The sequence below is a fragment of the Tupaia chinensis genome, unplaced genomic scaffold (genome assembly GCF_000334495.1).
Source record: "Tupaia chinensis unplaced genomic scaffold, TupChi_1.0 Scaffold000316_1, whole genome shotgun sequence".
Lineage (NCBI taxonomy): Eukaryota > Metazoa > Chordata > Mammalia > Scandentia > Tupaiidae > Tupaia > Tupaia belangeri.
Genome location: NW_006159809.1, coordinates 4,980,157 through 4,986,222, shown reverse-complemented (window position 1 = coordinate 4,986,222; position 6,066 = coordinate 4,980,157). Strand labels below are relative to the sequence as shown.

At 40.8% G+C, this 6,066-nt stretch overlaps 1 pseudogene; it reads left to right on the top strand.

Annotated features, from left to right (window-relative positions):
- The first annotated feature begins 5,018 nt into the window (after positions 1–5,018).
- LOC102488394 (heterogeneous nuclear ribonucleoprotein A1-like) lies at positions 5,019–6,066 on the top strand (annotated as a pseudogene).

Sequence of the window (6,066 nt, the reverse complement as noted above, 5' to 3'; positions counted from 1 at the left end):
TTTTGTTTAACTTTCAGAATCTGCTTTTAAAATAATAATTTCAAAATATTGAGTGCAATACACAGAGATTTTAAAAATATAAAAAGATACAAGCGTTAATGATGAAAAGCAAAAACTCCTTCCTTAGCCCTGAATCCAGGGCTATCACTGAAAGCCATCTGTGTTTGGGGCCTGGTGACTACTTTCGTATTGCTATATAAAATGCTTACATAGCTGTATCGGAATTTTTCAGGACTGGCCATTATCTAGTGCCTTCCTGCTGTGGTAGATAATGATTTAGCTGGCTCACACCCACTTCCCTCCCTCAGTCTTGTGTAGTTACGCTATTATGTCTGGTTTCTCTACTGAATACCTTTAGAGTAGAAACCTTTATTTCTTCTTAGGGAGACTCTCCACAGGGCCCTTTAGCTTTCTACTTTCCAGGCAGTATCCTCTGCCAGGAATATGGGTGTAGGAAACCAGAGGATCGACAGAGAAGACCCACAGGAGTCACCTACTAGGTCCACTCTGACAGCATCCCACCTAACTCTTCTAGGCTCTGGTCCCCATGGCCCAGCACTCCTGCACACAACACTTTGCTTTAGAGACAGCCAGATCTGCCTCCTGCAGATAAGAGCTGTCTGACACTTAGTAGCTTTGAGACGGGAGCCAGCTCTCCAAACTCCCTCTACCTCATTTCCTCACCTGGAAATAATGGGGATAATTGTCATGGGGATAATGACTCCAACTTCAAACAGTTGTTGAGAAGATTACATGAGAAAACATTGTCAAAGCTTTTTAATGAAATAGACCATCATAAATGACCTCAAGGCACGTGACCATCAAATACAGGTTTTTTCCCTTTTATTTTTTTAGCAATTCACACTTTATTGTGCAAGTAACCTAGATTATAGCTATTCTTTTTTTAATCATTTATTTATTTAGTTTTACATTTTCCCACAAACATTTACTTTACATATCAGAATGTTTTTGCTCATATTCCATAGTTCTTGACAGTTAATAAACAGCTTTCAGAATTTCTAAAAACTGAATTTTAAAGATAATATTCAAAATATTTGTTATAATTTTGTTTGTGACTCTATAACAACAGAGACAGTATTTTTTTTTTTGAGAGGTTTTTGCCATAGGGCACGTGTGCTCGCCAGACAGAGAGAGACAGAGAGACAGAAAGTGAGAAATCACCCCCCCAGGGGGGATGGCCACGCTGCAATCCCTTCTCCTCCATTCTCCTCTCGGGATCTTGGGCATGCACGCACACGCGCCCGGCGTGAGTTTTAAGCCACGGGGTCCGGGACGCAAACCATGGTCGGCTACACGGGAGTCCAGCAACATAGCCATTACGCTAACTGCTGGTCCCAAGAGACAGTATGATTTTAAATATTTTTGAGAAAATGTTTACATGTCAACTACTCAAACTTTTGAAAAGCAAATGTCCAGCACACACATAAACCTTCTCAATTCAGCCCTGCCTACCAAGTGATAGACCATCTGCTAGCAAAGGTCAGTCTCTTTTTCTTCCTTCAAAGTCTTCTTCAAGATAATCCTCTGGTGTGGTTGCTCTTTTGCAATCTCTAATGATTACAATGCTGGGCTGGAAAAGTCTAGGTTATTTTATGGTATGAATTCTTTCATATAGCTTCTCTAGTCCTCTCTGCCAGGCAGAACTGTTTATGGTGGGTGCCAAGCCACCTTTCCAAGAGCTTCTGTTGGCTTACTTGAGATCTACCTTAGTTCCATAGTTTTCTGATTGATCTTCAGACATGACATTCCAGTCAAAGACCTGTCCAATAATGAGTATTTCCAATTTTCGATTCAGTCCAACAGGTATTATCAAACTTATGCAAATAACCCTTCTGCCACAAAATAAGAATATCCAAATATTTTCCAATTCCAGAGGGGTCCGGAAAGAAGAAAAGTTTATGTTTCCATTTAAAGAAACAATCAAACAAGAAGAAAAAATATTTTAACAAGTTGATGAACCTATCAACAGCTCATAAGAAAGCAAAATCCTTAAATTGGGAAAACAAAGCAGAATTAAAATAAATCAGTATTATTTTACTCAAAAGTCGTAAAATTATATTTCACCAGTTCAGTCTTATCTTCAATCTCTCTTCTGTTGAACTTGCAGTGTTACTGTGGTCCGATCTTTCCGTTTAAATGCTGGAAGTTAACATTCAACGTTATTATCAATATTTCTTGTCCCTAGCCTTAAGTCGGTCATTTTCTTGGTTGCTTTTTGTTCTCTTATTTCTGTATGTGTGTCTTTAGTTTTCCTGGTAGAGTACTCCTTTCAGAACTTCTTGAAGAGTGGATCTGGTATTGGAAAATTCTTTCAGGTCTTGTTTATCTGAGAATGTTCTTATCATTACTTTTCATATGATGGATAATCTTGTCAGGTATAGTATTCTTGGTTGAAACTGTTTTTCATTTAATACTTTGAATATATTTTCCCATTTTTTCCTTGCTCAGATTGTATCTTATGAGGGGTCTGAGGTTAGCCTGATGGGATAACCTTTATAAGTAACCTGATGTTTCTCTCTTGCCAATTTTAGTACCTTGTTTTTGTCTGTGGATTTTGCCAATCTGGCTATAATGTGCCTTGGAGAAGATCTTCTTGGGTTGATTCTACTAGGGATCCTTTGTATTTTCTTGAATGTCTCTCTAGATGGGAAAGTTTTCTTCTAGGAGTTCATGAAATAGATTATCAATGCCCTTACTAGTTTCTTCACCTTCTGGGATACTTGTTGTATAAATGTTTGGGTACTTAATGGTGTCTACTATTTCTCATATAGTATTCTCATTTTAGGGTTATTTTCTCAGGTTTTTTTGTTTTGTTTTGTTTTGTTTTGTCATTTTTTCTAGATCAGATGTTTTGCCTTAAACACCCAAGATTCGATCTTCTGCATGGACTAGTCTGCTTTTAATACTTTTGAGGAAGGTTTTGATTTCCTGAATTGCATGCTTCATCTCTAATAGCTCCATTTGATTCTTTTTTATGATGTATATTTCCTCTTTTATTTTGTGCAAGAACTTCCTCACCTCCTGGAACTCGTCTATTTTCTCCAGCATCTTCTGGACTTCATTGTCTCTCAGCTCTTGCATCTCATCTAGTTTTGTCACTATGAATATTCTGAATTCTCTATCAGACATTTCCTCGAGTTCTTCTGTACTCTCTGTGGATGATGAAGGATTGTTCTTTTCCCTTAAGGGAGAGATATTTTCTTGGTTTCCCATGTTTCTTGTGTCTCTGCAGTGGTTTCTGGTTATTCTGTGACAAAATCTCTCCTCTATTGTGCTTTGTGGTATCCACAGAAAGAAATTATGAGTTCAGATTTATAAAAAGAAATTTCTTCCTTAAATCAAGAGGTTCAATAAGCATTGAGGATTTCAATGACTCTAAAAGTATTCAGATGCTCGGCTACTGTGCATGTAGGCCTATCTAGACATTCAGTATGTGGAGAGTGAAGAACAGAGTGGAAAAGTAAGGTTAAAAAAATAAAAGCAAGAGGAAAAGAAAAAAAAAAAACTTGACAAAAATGACCAAAAAATAGAACAACAACAACAAAAATCTTAAGATAAAAAATGATGGGACCAGCAGTTGACATAATGGCTATGTCACTGAACTCCCATGTAGTCATCCACAGTTTGAGTCCCAGACCTGGTGGCTTAAACTCACACTGGGCACGTGTGCCTGCATGCCCAAGTTCCCAAGAGTAGAATGGAGGAGAAGGGATTGTGGCGTGGCCATTCTTCCTAGGGGGTGATTTCTCTCTTTCTGTCTCTCTGTCTCCGTCTTTCTGGTGAGTGCATGTGTCCTATCGCAAAAAAAAAAAAAACCTCTCAAAAAGATAAAACATGAAAACAGCATGGCGCACTACACGCCAGGACACACCTCAGCTTTGAAATGGCTTCTGAAATTAGCAAGAGACAGAAAAGGCCCGAGTTGGGGCCAGCAGGTGGTGTGGTGCTTAAGAGTGCTGGACTCCCATATGGCCAACCACGGTTCGAGTCCTGGACCTGGTGGCTTGCTTTCTCACTTTCTCTCTCTCTCTCTCTTTCTCTCTCTCTCTTTCTCTCTAGTCTAAATCAATCAATCAATCAATCAATCAATTTAAAGAGCTAAATAAAATAATTATTTTTAAAAATCAAAAAAAAAGGCCCGAGGTGAGGAGAAGTAGTTTAAAATTTTTTAAATAAAATAAAAAATTTAAAGAGAGAGAGAGAGAACATGAGACAGATAGACAGACAGAGAGAGGACAGAGGTTGCCCTCCCTTGTCTGAGTATTTCAGGAGTCTAGAAGATGGAGTTTAGCGCATGCTGAACTTTCTTGAGCATGCCAGGACACACCTCAGCTTTAAAATGGCTTCTTGTCTGAGCATTTCAGAAGTCTAAAAAAGATGGAGTTTAGGAATACAGGGATTTTTTCTGATTATAAAAATAATTTGGCAGGCCAGCCAATGGTGTGGTGATTGAGGTGACTGGATCCCACATGGCCAACTGTGTGATTCAAGCCCCAGACCCAGTGAGACTTGAAAAATACACATATGGGAGTTTGCCCAAAATCCTGAGAGGAGAAGGATGTAGAGGGGATTCCAACTTGGCCAGCCCCTGTGGGGTGCACTTTCTCATTTTGTTTCTCTCTCTCTCTGTCCTGTCTCTGGCAAGCGCACACACCCTAGTTCAAATTCTAAAATAAATTGGGAAATAGAGGGGGCCAGCAGGTGGCATGGTGGTTGGGGGTGCTAGATTTCCACTGGCTGGCTGCAGTTCGAGTCCTGGACCTGGTGGCTTGTTTTCTTACTTTCTCTCTCTCTCCCACTCTCTCTCTCTCTGGTCAAATTAAAATGAATAAATAAGGTAAGTAAAAAATAATTCCTTAAAAAATAAAAAGTCCTTCTTGAAGGCAAGATTAAAAGAAAAACAAAAGAAAGAAAGCGATACGTTCCTTAGATTACTCCTTTCTGCCTGCAGATGCTGCCGGGGAAGCATCGTTGAACTCCCTCTTCCCACTGCCGTCATGTCTAAGTCGGAGTCTCCCAAACAACCGGAACAGCTGCGGAAACTCTTTACCGGAGGGTTGAGCTTTGAAACAACCGATGAGTGCCTGTGGAGCCATTTTGAGCAACAGGGAATGCTCACGGACTGCGTGGTAATGTGATCTCCAGGAGCTTTGGGTTTGTCACGTGTGCCACTGTGGAAGAGGTGGATGCAGTCATGAATGCAAGGCCACACAAGGTGGATGGAAGAGTTGTGGAACCAAAGAGGGCTGGCTGTCTCAAGAGAAGATTCTCAAAGACCGGGTGCCCACCTAACTGTGAAAAAGATCTTTGTTGGTGGCATTAAAGAAGACACTGAGGAACATCACCTAAGAGATCACTTTGAACAGTATGGAAAAATGGAAGTGGTTGAAATCATGACTGACCGAGGTGGTGGCAAGAAGAGGGGCTTTGCTTTTGAAACCTTTGATGATCATGACTCTGTGGATAAGACTGTCATTCAGAAACACTATACTGTGAATTGCCACAGCTGTGAAGTAAGGAAAGCCCTGTCCAAACAAGAAATGGCTAGTGCTTCCTCCAGCCTTAGAGGTCGAAGTGGTTTTGGAAACTTCAGTGGAGGTCGAGGAGGTGGTTTTGGTGGTAATGGCAAGTTTGGTCGTGGAGGAAACTTCAGTGGTCATGGTGGCTTTGGTGGCAGCCGTGGTGGTGGCGGATACGGTGGAAGTGGGGATGGCTATAATGGATTTGGTAATGATGGAAGCACTTTTGGAAGTGGTGGAAGCTACAATGATTTTGGCAATTACAACAATCAGTCTTCAAACTTTGGACCCATGAAGGGTGGAAACTTTGGAGGTAGAAGCTCTGGCCCTTATGGCGGTGGAGGGCAATACTTTGCCAAACCACGGAATCAAGGTGGCTACGGTGGTTCCAGTAGCAGCAGCAGGAGCTATGGCAGTGGCAGAAGGTTTTAATTAACTGCCAGGAAACAAAGCTTAGCAGGAGAGGAGAGCCAGAGAAGTGACAGGGAAGCTACAGGTTACAACAGATTTGTGAACTCAGCCAAGC